Raw genomic sequence first — 13,277 nt, forward strand, 5'->3', positions numbered from 1 at the left:
CTGGGGTCTCACGATGTGGTGGGTCTGGGTGAGGCTGGGTGGCACAGGCCAGGGCCGGGGGACCTGAGGCAGCGCCCCCCCACCCCAGCGCTGGGATGTGAGGCTGCGTCCCCTGCCCGGCGGGGCTTGACAGGGGTGGTACTGGCCGGTTCTTGGTGTTGCCCAAAAGGGGTGGGGCCGGCCAGACAATTCTATTATAGAGAAAGGGCAAATAGCAACATTAAAATATTTCCTCTAATTAATTCCCTTTTAATGTGCATGAATTTCATGCACTGGGCCACTAGTTAGATGATAAGATTCTTGAGAAGGTCCTGTATCTTACCATCTTCTCTTTCACACTATGTTAACCCATAGTGTTTAGTACATAAGAGATACTTCAAACTATTTGCTGAATCAAATTAGAATTCTTAGTTCAAAACTTTTCATGGGACTATATTCATAGTGTTCTTTACTCACTGCTACACTTTGCAGGATAATAAGCAAGCAGGACCCTTTCTGTAGCTCCCAGCATTTCCCAAAAGGCCTAGAATCCTATCACAATGCACAGTTCCATGGTGTTTAATGTATGCTGGTTACTCTGCTATTGGTATCATTATTATTTGTGTGTACTGGATTCATTTTTAAACCGATTTTTCACAACCCAAATTAAGAAGTCTGTGCATGTTATGATTGGCAATAATAATAACAGAGGTATTTGAATGTCTTAGTTACTGAACAGTAAATCATTTTGTCTCAGTCTTTTGTGCCTGTTCTTTTTCTGGACTCTTCTTGCACTAACATTGCTGCATTCACAAATTTACTCGTGTTGCTGAACATCTACTGTATAAGGCTCTGTGAGAGCTAAGAGATACACAAAATATATTATCCATCTTCAAGCTGTTTGCCATCTCATAGGGGAGTTAAACACATAACTTTAGTTCACAGTGTGTAAAAAGTGTGATAGAAGCTGTCAAAATTGACTGTCAGATTGTCCAGGAAAGAGTGATCTCCTCTACTTGAGACCAAAGCAAATAGCATTGTTGAAATGACAACTGAGTCTGAGATGGTAAGTGGAATTTGGATAAGTGGAGAAAGTGAAGAGGATATCTGTTGGCAGACACAAGGACATGAAAATGGTATACTTTAAGGAAAATGGAGTTGAGCTGAGCAACAATTTTGAGGGTTTTGTTTCTCTTTGTAAAAGTAGTATTTGCTTTATTTGTTAGGAAGTAGAAAAGTGCTGAAAAAGTGTTGTGAAGGCATGTGATATAATCAAAGCAATGTTTCAATAGGATAATGTAAAATTGCTGTGGGTGACTTAAGGGAATTTAAGTTTATTTCAGAGAAATGGTGATAGGAGAATAAAATAAACAATTGGGGCAAACATGAAAACTGCTACTGAGAAAGAATTCAAATCATTTACAAAATGATTTTGATACTGGTGAGGTAGAGAATCAAGAGAAGATTATAACCAGAGATCTGAGATTAATAAACTAACAATGAAAAAATTATTTTTCAATTCTAAATGCAACCAACTTCCCAAACCTTTTTTTAAACATTAATTTTACTTTTAGTAGTAAAGCTTTCTCTCCTTTTCCTTTTCCTGTTCAGACTTTTTTTGTAAAATAGTTATCTTCATTTATTATTTCCACTCCAGGACCTGTGCACAAAATTTGTGCATGGGTAGGGTCCCTAGGCCTGGCAGGCAATTAGGGCCAATCAGGTTCCCCACCGCCCAGCCTCCCACCTCCTCCTTCCCTTACTCCCTCAGTGCCCTGCCACCACCGCTAGTTGCCCGCCAGGTTCTTCACTGCCCCCTGGTGGTAAGCACACGTCATAGTGAGCGATCGAAGTCCCAGTCTCCTGGTCGAACTCCCGATGGGACAATTTGCATATTAGCCTTTTCTTATATAGGTTTATTTCACTTTCTATAGACTTCAAAATCTGGTTTCCATCAAGACTACACCACCAAAATTTTTTAGGTAAAAGTCTTTGATGATCTCTCTGTGGCTTAATATTGAAGACAATTCCTATTTCTTATCTTCCTTGACCTCACTGAACTATTTGAGAATGATAATTAGTCCACCTTTTTGGATTCATTCAAATATTTATTGAGCAGCTATGAAGATAACATAGGTGTTTAAAACATTGTCAAAGAGGTGAGATAAATGAACACGTAGAAAGAAATGTTCACTGAATCTGCAGTCACGTGCAAGTGCTTTAGGAGATTGAGAGTGATATAGCTTCCAGCCTAGAATGGGGCATGGATTGGTGGTTAATCGAGAAAGGGGACTGAGATTGAAATAGAAGACTTCAATCTGGATGATACTCAGTAGGGATTATATTTGTCTCTCGTTTTCCTCTTTCCCCATTTTTGGGGTTTAATTTACCAGTAGTGCCTTTTCTGTATAATACTTGGCTTTCATTTTTGCTTTAATGTCTTCTGAAAACTAGGTCTTTTTGGTGTTTTAGGCACTTTTTCCTGTCCTTTTTTTTTTTTTTAAGGATTCTTTACCTTTTGATCTTGATGTTGATTGTTTCAAGTCTTTTTCATTCTAGTTTGATTTTTGTGCATTTCCGGCTGGAGTATGTCATATAGATTTCTTTACTGGAGCTTTTCTTCAGCTTCTTCATCCTCAAAATCATCATCATCATCATATTCATTAACAGCAAGTTTTACTTTTTTCTATGGAACTTACTACCACTTGCAAGGGCAGAACGCTTTCCAGACATACTTATGATTTTTACACCCGTCTCCTCTTCATCTACTGACTCTGCCTCTTCTGCCACAACTGCTAAGTGCTGTCCACTCTGAACCACATTTTAACTTTAAGACCACAGGTGGTGTTATTTCAAAGCCACAATGGGAAATCATTGGCTGTACAGTCATTTTCAAAGTTGCCAGCGTTACTTTAATTGGACTGCCTTCATAATACATTGCCTCTACTTCAATAATGTGTAGTGCATCCTTTGCACCAGACCCTAAACTGATCATCTGTAAAGATAATTGGTGCTGCCTGGCCTGTGTGGCTCACTGGTTGAGCTTTGACCTATGAACCAGGAAGTCATAGTTGGATTCCTATTGCAGGCTCGATCTCCAGTGTAGGGTGTGTGGGAGGCAGCTGATCAATGATTCTCTGTCATCATTGATGTTTCTATCTTTCTCTCCCTCTCTCTTCCTCTCTGAAATAATAATAATGAAAAAAGATAATTGGTGCTCATTTTCATTATTATCCACTTTAAAGTGATAATGTGTCAGCCTTTAGTTAACAACCGAAAAGATAGTTCTGGGGCCTCAGAGGGCTCATGTCCATGTCCATAGACTATTCCATGGGGTGGAGCACACACTTAGGTGAGAGAGAAGGTGGGCAGAGATAAATAACTTCTGTTTGGCAAAACAGACGCTTACGATGGAATTGCACTAGGTTAATCCACTCCCTTGAACTCCCTGCTATCTTGGTTTCTGTGACATTACTCTCTTTGGTGTTTCTCTCTCTCTCTCTCTCTCTCTCTCTCTCTCTCTCTCTCTCTCTCTCTCTCTCTCTGTGTGTGTGTGTGTGTGTGTGTGTGTCTGTGTTTTCCTACACTGTCTCTTTAAAGAACAAAGTTCACTTAACCTGTTTCATACATATTCATGTTTCCTAACCTTGTGTTTTCAGCCATTATATATTATTATTCTATACTTGCATTCCCATAGCTTCAACCATCATTTCTAATGGTGTGTGGTGGTTGTTTATTTGACAAGTCTTTATTGAGCATCTATCTTTGCCAGGCATGTATTGATGCCCTAAATCACCATATCTAGCTTACCTCTTTCTTCTGAGTGCCCGATCCCAGATGCCCATCTGCCTGCTTGAGTTAATTTCATGATTGTCTCCATACCCTGCAAAGATAGCATTCTCCAGTCTGAACCCTGCTCCTATTCCTTTATTATTTTTCTTAGTGAAAGGTAATATCATTCATCCAGTTGATCCAATTAGAATCTCAGGAGACCTGCTTGACTCTGCATTTAAATAGATCGTAGCGTGAACTAATACCAATGGCCATAGACCAGATGCCTTCCTTTCATGACATGAAATTAAATAACCCCCGAGAATAAAGGGGAGTGGAAGGAAAGAAAATTTTAAGTAGAAAGCATTTAAATTATAAAGAACTATTTTCTATAGAATTGACAAAAGTATAACAATAGAGATTAAAAACTAAGATTGAAATAAGTGTATTACAGAAGAAGAATATTACATTTCTGCTTATCTGAGTTTATAGTTTAAAGTTATAACTTAAATTTGTTCAATTACAATATACTTTTCTCATTAAATTTATTGGGATGACATTGATTACTAAAATTATATAGGTTTCATGTGTATAATTCTATGATACATCATCTGTATATTGCATTGTGTGCCCACCATCCAAAGTCAACTCTTTTACCATCACTATATATTTGTTTCCTTTATCCTTACTACCCTCGCATCCCCCCTTTTCTCTAATATCCCCATACTGTTGTCTGTGTCTATGAATTTTTGTTTGTTTATTTATCTTGTTCATTTGTTGCTTTCAGTTTTATATCCCACATATAATTGTAATCATATGGTTCTTGACTTTTCCTGTCTGACTTACTTTGCTTAGCATGATATTCTCAAGATCCATCCAAGTTTTTGAAAATGACAATATTTTATTCTTATGGCTGAATAGTATTCCATTGTATATGTGCACCACATCTTCTTTAATCATCTATCAAAAGACACATGGGTTGTTTCTGTATCTTGGCCACTGTGAAAAATGCTACAGTGAACGTAAGAGTGGATATGTCTTTGCAAATAAGTGTTTTTACATTTTTCAGGTAGATACCCAGAAGAGGGATTGCTGGGACATATGGTAATTCTATTCTTAAATTTTTTGAGGAATCTCCATACTATTTTCCATAGTGGCAGTACCAGTTTACATTCCCACCAGCTGTGAATGAGGGTTCCTTTTTCTCCACAACCTCTCCTTCATTTGTTATTACTTGTCTTGCTGATAATAGCCATTCTGACAGGTGTGAGGTGGGATCTAATACATTTCTAAACATTTTTTTTAGAGATTTCTCCTAACATTTAGGATACCATCTCAAAACCTATAACATGAGATCCAAAATGCTTTATGCTTGCCTCTTCAGCTTTATCCCTGTATTCAACCATCCTTTCATTCTGCCCTTAAATACACATGCTGAACTCTAGGACTCTATATTTGCTCTTACATTTTCCTAGAATATTCATTACCTAGTGTTCATTTGGTTAAGTTCCATTAATGAGTTCATAATCATTTACAGAATATCTAACTAAGTGCCTAGCATTATCTAGCACTGAACTCCCACAGATTAAAAAGCAAAAGTTCCTACTTTCAAAGAGCACATTATTTTTGGAGGTTTGGCAGAAGAGATAAGTGTATTGATACAGAAGACAATGACAGAGACACATAATTGGTGGTGTTCCTAGAATTGAGGGGAAGGCCTTGGTAGACTTATTTGAAGAGTGCACATATGAGAGCAGTCTATGGTATTTTTCCAAGTTTTAACGGCCAGGAAGTTTTTCCTGCATACACAGAGAGAAGGAGAATCAGTGCCATATATTCAAGAGAAGAAAAAGTTTCAGAGAAACCAAGATGGCGGCATAGGTAAGCACCTAAACTGCTGCCTTGCACAACAATTTCAAAACTACAACTAAAAGACAGAACGGACACCATCCAGAACCACAGGAAAGCTGGCTGAGTGGAAATTCTACAACTAGAAGGAAAGAGAAAAGCTCACATAGAATTGGAGGTATGGCAAAGGGTCTTTGTGGGTGGCTGAGAGCCTGGCTGACTTTCTCTGGCAGGAGGGGGAAGGAAGCCCCAGACTGCACTGAACCCCAGTTCCGACTGCACTGAACCCCAGTTCTGGGCGAAACCCCATGGACCCAGGCTCATACAGGGGGAGTCTGGACTGTTAGGTAGAGAGAAAGGCACCCGGAGACTCAGAGACCCGGGGGAGACCCGGGGGAATCCCGGCGGGCAGAGGTCTGGAGGTGCGCGTGCCAGTGTGCACAAAGGCTGCGGAGGTTGCCACAGGCTTTCCCTAGCAGAAGGGAATCGGAAGCTCCTGACTGCACTGAACCTCAGTTCTGACTGCACTGAACCCCAGTTCCAGGCAAGCCCCTGGGGACCCGTGCTCTTATGGGAGGGAATCTGGATTCCCGGGCAGAGACTCAGGAGCCGGGGAAGGCAGAGGTCTGGAGGCGTGCGCGCGTATTAAGGGCAAGGCTGATGGGAAGCCAAGACTGTCTGCTCCACCCTGAGACTCCACCCCATCCAAGCTGAGCACAGAGGCTTTTGCAATTTGGCAAGACTAATCCTATAAGGCTGTCTCCTTTCATGTGCTTGCTTTGTTAGAACTTCTCCCAGCATAGACACAGGTGATCCTCATAGCCAACTGGCCTGGAGGTCAATTCCTCCCAGTGATACCAACAACAATCAAGACTTAACTACAACAAGGCTGGACACACAGTCCACAAAGGGGTGCACCAAGAGTATCCACCTCAGGTTAACTGGGGAGGCTGACCCACTGGGCCATATAGGAAACCTAGCACACAAAGCTACCCTACCAACTCAGGGAAGCAGTGAAAATGTGGCGACAAAGAAACAAAATCACAAACAAAAGAAATGAAGGAAAACAAATGACTGGATATAGAATTCAAAACCACGGTTATAAGGCTTTTCAAGAATATCCTAGAAAAGGCCAATAAATATAACGAGACCCTCGAAGATATGAAAAAGGACCAACTAGAAATTAAACATACACTGACTGAAATAAAAAATATTATACAGAGACACAACAACAGACTAGAGGAACACAAGAATCAAGTCAAAGAATTGAAATACAAAGAAGCAAAAAACACTCAACCGAAAAAGCAAAAAGCAAAAAAAAATCCAAAAAGTTGAAGGTAGTGTAAGAAGCCTCTGTGGCAACTTCAAGCGTACCAACATCAGAATTATGGGGGTGCCAGAAGAAGAGAGAGAGCAAGATACTGAAAACCTATTTGAAGAAATAATGACTGAAAACTTCCCCCACCTGGTGAAAGAAATAGACTTACAAGTCCAGGAAGTGCACAGAACCCCAAACAAAAGGAATCCAAAGAGGACAACACCAAGACACATCATAATTAAAATGCCAAGAGCAAAAGACAAAGAGAGAATATTAAAAGCAGCAAGAGAAAAACAGTTAATTACCTACAAGGGAGCACCCATATGATTGTAAGCTGATTTCTCAACAGAAACTATGCAGGCCAGACGGGAGTGGCAAGAAATTTTCAAAGTGATGAATAGCAAGAACCTACAACCAAGATTACTCTACCCAGCAAAGCTATCATTCAGAATTGAAGGGCAGATAAAGAGTTTCACAGATAAGAAAAAGCTAAAGGAGTTCATCACCACCAAACCAGTATTATATGAAATGCTGAAAGGTATTCTTAAAGAAGAGGAAGAAGAAAAAAGTAAAGATAAAAATTAAGAACAACAAATACATATCTATCAACAAGTGAACCCAAAAATCAAGTGAATTAAAAACCTGAGGAACAGAATAATCTGGTGAATATAATAGAATCAAGGGCATAGAAAGGGAGTGGACTGGTAATTCTCAGGGAGGGGGTTCAGGAAGATACTGGACAAAAATCATATACCTATGGATGAGGACAGTGGGAGGGGAGGTAAGGGCAGAAGGTGGGGTGGGAACTGGGTGGAGGGGAGCTATGGGGGGAAAAAGGAGAAACAATTGTAATAATCTGAATAAAGATTTATTAAAAAAAAGTTTCATAGTGAAATAATGGCTGACATTTTTAAATATTGGAACTACAGTGTCAACTGCTGTAGGAATACACCAGAAAAGTCAAGAATGGGAAAATTTATTTAATCATATAATTAGGGTATCAGACTTGATATGTAAGAAAACAATTTCAGCTAAAATGGTAAGGACAAAATCTTAATGCTCGTAATTGACAAATGTATAGTGATAAAATGATGGTAGTTTGAATAGGAGAGAGAGGTAATAATAATAATTTGCCAGTGATTGGCAGGTAAAAACAGAGTTTGTGTGATATTCAGACCAATGTATATTTGGAAAAATGTCTATTTGTCCGATGATTGACAATAACACTTGGTAGAAAACATGAACAAAAGACAGTGCTGGAGGCTAATCTTGGGCAACGTAGAGTGGTATGGAATCCTTGCAAGTGTAAGGGACTGGTGAGATTCAAGGCATTTTTTTTTTTCACATAGCATAGAAGATAAAAAGAAAATAAAAGAGGATACAGAATCATTATTAGGTAGAAAAGGATTTAATTTAAAATTTATTAAATGATCTCAACACATTATAGAATGAGCTAAACATGGGTTAAGTGAGTATAGAATGGGAGTGGGAGGTTGAAGTGACTAGGCTAGCTTGGAGGAGCCACTGTAAGAATGTGAAATACAGAGCCAACAAGGGAGTAATAGCAATAAATGACTGGGGTATAGTGATGAGGGCCCTGCTGCTAAAGCGTGACTCTGGGGACTGCAGCAGAGGATACAGCCAATGGAAAGGACCTGAGCAAACAGCTCGGTTAAATGGGAATGTTAAAAAGTTAAGGAGATGTGGAATTCAGAGGTCTTATGAAGGGAGGCACTGAATTAAGCAATAATGATGGGTAAGTCAGCAGTGAGTAATGGATTGAGAAATATGGTATAGGGACCAATAGTAAATATTGGAATAAAAAGTTTAGTAGCTGTGAGAGTAATAGTAAAAAACACAGAATGAAGGCAATCATAGTTAGTGAAAAGAGAATATCTTTGTTATTTCGAGTATTTTTCCACCACATTTTCATTTCTCTAATGGGCCACATGAAAGTCTTACCATTAAATTCTCAGTGATTCCCAGGCTTCTAGATTTCATAAGCCAATAAAATTTCAATTATTTTTTGACATAAAGTTGTCAGCTTTATAGTTTTTTATTTATCTTTGACAATTAAGGACAAAAAAAGAAGGAGCTGCCACCTTCTATCACTATGATATGCTAACATAAAATGCATTTAAATATAAAAAAGCAGGAAAGGCAAAATCACAGAATAAAAAATTTCCCAAGAAAGCACAGCCTGCAATTATATTAATGCTCAAGCTTAAATTTATATACACATGCATATGCATTGCTCTATCCATCTATTTGATTGTATAATTATTACTATAACTTATTTTTACTTCATTTTGTTATAAAAGCTTTGCCATGGACTAGCAATTGGGTCCTGACAAAGTGAGTTTTCATTTGAACTTTGAAGAATTAGGTAGAACTTAAGTGTGTAGGTATATTCCAGAAGAGCATTCTAGGTGGGAAAAGCAGCAATGTAAAAGCCCAATAGCAAGAGTGAGTATGGCAAGTCTAAGGAACTGAAAGAAGGTGAATCTGACTAACAGGTGGAGCCTGGCATAAGATGAAGATGCAGAATCAAGGCAAAAAGGGGTTGGAGGGAGGCAGAGACAGAAGACAAAATAGTCTGCTCATTAGCTACCTCCACCATTAGTTACTTTTTCTGACCACCCTCGGGATTTGAATGGTTAGGAGGTAGGGGGGTGTACGTGTTTGAATAGTGTCCTCAAAAATTAATGTTTACCCAGAACCTAAGAATGCCTCTTTATTTGGAAATATGGTCCTTGTAGATGCAATTAGATAAGGTGGGGTGTTATTCGATTAGGGTGGGCCCTAATTGCAATATGATTGGTGTCCTTGTTAGAAGAGAAAGTAGAGACAGACACAGAGGGGAGAAGGCCCTAAGAAGTGTGAGGCACATATTAGAGTTAAACACTTATAGCCAAGGTACACCAAGGATTGCTGGCAACCACCAGAAAATAGAAGAGACACAAGAATCCTGCTCCCAGAGCCTGCAAAGAGAGCATGGCACCTTAATTTCAAACTGACCTCTAGTACCCGGAACTGTGTTGTGTGTGTTGTTACAAACCACCCAGTTTGTGGTAGTTCGTTATGGCAGCCTTAGGACACTAAAGCAGAGAGGTAAAAGCAACAGATTATGCCTTATTTGCACATTTTTCATGTGCTTGCTTTGTATTCCCTTGGCCTACAGATGTTCAACACTGACCCTTTCCTTTTGTAAAGTACCTATGTGGATTCTTCAGGTGCACTGCTGCCTTCCATCACCCGGGACTTCTCATCTACTGTCTCGATGTAGGTGATACTTTTTCTTCTAGTTTATTGCTCTAGGAATCCAGGGGATGCTTTTAACTTCTCTCTACTGCAGCCAGTTCACTCTTTAGATAGCCTTTGTGAACAAGGCCCTAACACGACTTAATGTACTGACTCTCCTGCATCTGTGGTCCAAATCTGGTCTATGGAAAACCCTCAGGTGCCTTTTGCTTTAATGAATTCTGGAACTATAAGCCCATCTCAACTTGGCCATCTCCCTTGATCCACGATCAGAGCCATTAGCCCAAGGTTTTTTGCCTTTAACATTTTCTAGGTGGGAGTAGAACACCATCCATTTCAACTCCAACGTTAAGGTGCACATGTCAGATTCTCTGAGGAGATTCATTGAAACCCTTGTCATTACGGTTAAGTTTCGTGTTAGAGGCAGACAAAAACAAGTAGGGACTCACAACACATCAGCAGTATTCTCTACTTTTGAACCCTTTCTACTCTTGAGGTAAAGGGTTTTTGGGTTGTTTAACTGTTTTTATAAATCCCCTTTGAAAATTTTTATGTTTGTCTAGCACTTCTCTTTGATATCTGATATCTGCCATTTGGGGGTGTTGGTTAAAGCTTTTACCTTATCATCTTTCTGCTTGGGATCAGTTGTTTAATATTTGCTTGTTTCTTAGATGTTACTTCTATGCAGGCAAAGACACTCCCCCCCCCTAATAAATATATTCCCAGTATAATCTTAAATGCCTAATTTATGATTAAGCAATAAATATTTATTGAATGAATGAATGAAATTATAGAAACATATTTCCTTAAAACTGAATTTTAAAATAAAAATTTCATGTGATGCTTTAAAAGGGATATATTTAGAGATGGACACTATTCAACATCAGTATTTAGAAAAGCTTATACAGTATAGCTTATTTTATACCTCATCCTTAGATCAAGTTTTTTAAGCAGTGCATGAATGGTGTGTCCCTTAAAATATCTTTTCTGCATTGTTTCTCAGCCATGTTTTTTAAAATCAGAAACAGTTTTTGATATTTATTTTCTTTGATGACTAAAAATGTTGATATCTATAAAGTTTATTGATGGCAGGTCCATATTTACCAACTGGACTATCTGGTGGTATTTTTTAGCATTCCATTATGAATGTTGAGATACTGATACCAATAATTAACCTAGATTTAAGGACATCTTACTCATGTAAGAAACTAGTCATTGATACATGACAAATAACCACCAAACTTAGAAGCTTAAAAGAACAAACATTTATTCTTTCATACTTTCTGTGGGTCAAGAATCTGGCCTCAGCATAAATAGATGCCTGAGGCTCAAGATCTCTCATGAGACTGCAGTTAAGCCATTGTTTGTGGCCATGGTATCATCTGATGGTATGATAGGGGTGGATGGAGGGAGAGATTTGCTTACACATTCACTCATGAAGCTGTTGACAGGTCTCAGAAGATCTGCTTCCAAATTCACTTACGTGGCTGCTAGTAGGCCTTGGGTCCTCACCTTGTGGGCCTATCGATAGGCTGCCTGAATGTCCTCAGAGCGGGACGGCTGGTGACTCAAAAGTGAGAGCCAGAGGATGAAAAAGAGAAAACACCTGAGATGAGATGAAAGCGACTGTCTTTTCATAACCTAAATTATAATTAATGTCCTATTACTGCTGTATGTTCCCCTCTGTTGTAATACTGTTGACCACAGGTTGTTGAAGCGATGCTGTGTTTAATTAGTTTATGATTAATTTTTCATTTCTAGGCTTGGAGATTCTACTGTTATCCTGAAAGACAGTATAGTACCACACAGGCTTTTAACTTTTAAAAGAGAATTTTATGTTTTCCACTTGGATTCTTGGGCCACATCAAATATATTCTTGTTACTTCCCCAGACTTCCCCAGGTAGAGTGATTTTATTCCTCTCCTCTGTCACTCAGGAGTCACATCATTTTTCTAACTCTCTACATGTATCTCAGGTTTTACACATAAACTCATGTATGCCCAAGGTCATGTTCATGTTACAAATGGACATTTAATCTGCAGCCCCTAGAAATAGGGCTCTACCTGAGTCTGATAATCCCCTGAACAGCTAGGGAGTCACTTGACAAATCTCTCATTTTTAGATTTCTTCCTGGTTGCTGGCACCTAGGAATTTCTCTCTCTTTTTTTTATGTTCATCTATATATTTGTTCTTATTTCATTTTGATTACATATTATTTACTGTTTCTTTACTTTTATAGCTAAAGGGGCTTTTTATTAGGTTGCAGAAACTGAACTGAAAAAAATAGTATAATTTGTTGTACAACTATTTCTTTTATTTATCTTATTTATTAATGCTTATCTACTCTCCCACTCTTGCTTTGCTTTATTTTGTTTTGTCCCAATGTTTAGACAACCTCATAGTTTCAGGTCCTCCTCTAAATAAAATCTCTGTCTATATTTAGCCCTTTATTTCTTCTCACATGCCAATTAGTCCCTATATGTGCTTAGGCACCTACTGTTTCATTTCTTTTGCCCTATATTTTAAAATTGTATACATAAAACATTTAGGAGTGAGAAGGCATAAATCCTTCCAGCTGAAAGAAATACAATTAGTACTTTGGGGAATTTGAGTGTGTCACTGCAAAATACTGTTCTGTAGGGTAGTGTTGTGGTTAGGTATAAAGAGAAGTCAGAAATGCTCGTGACAGGCCCAGGATATAAAAGTCCTTTGTGTTATTCATTACTAGGCCATTACTTGCCATTCTTTACAAAATAAACAGGAAGAATCATTTCCAGGTTCTAAAGTGCAAGAGTTTGGGGACAAACTTGCAAAATGGAAACTGAAATACTTAAAAATAAAGGACTACAACTGAGAAAAAAATTACGATGGTTATTTACATACCAACAGAGATAGGATTTCTATTTCTAAAATCTGAAAGTCTGAATAAACATTTTCATTCAAAAAGGCTACAGTAAACTTCTGCAACTTTACCATTTGTGTAACCAAAAGGTGGCAGTGTTCCATTGGATTTCCTTTGGAACCTAGTTTTCCAGAGCTATAATTTTCAGACATATTCTGCCTCTAATTTACTTTTAAAACAAATACTAAGCAATATTAC

General features: G+C 38.5%; 1 pseudogene across 1 annotated transcript; it reads right to left on the reverse strand.

Annotated features, from left to right (window-relative positions):
- Positions 1 to 2,360: 2,360 nt before the first annotated feature.
- On the reverse strand, positions 2,361 to 3,299 carry LOC308246716 (nucleophosmin-like; annotated as a pseudogene). Its single transcript has 3 exons — positions 3,254 to 3,299; positions 3,179 to 3,216; positions 2,361 to 2,974 (listed from the first exon to the last, which is right to left on the reverse strand). The product of its transcript is annotated as a nucleophosmin-like (transcript).
- Between the last annotated feature and the right edge of the window lie 9,978 nt (positions 3,300 to 13,277).

This window comes from Plecotus auritus (assembly GCF_963455305.1).
Source record: "Plecotus auritus genome assembly, chromosome: 4".
NCBI lineage: Eukaryota > Metazoa > Chordata > Mammalia > Chiroptera > Vespertilionidae > Plecotus > Plecotus auritus.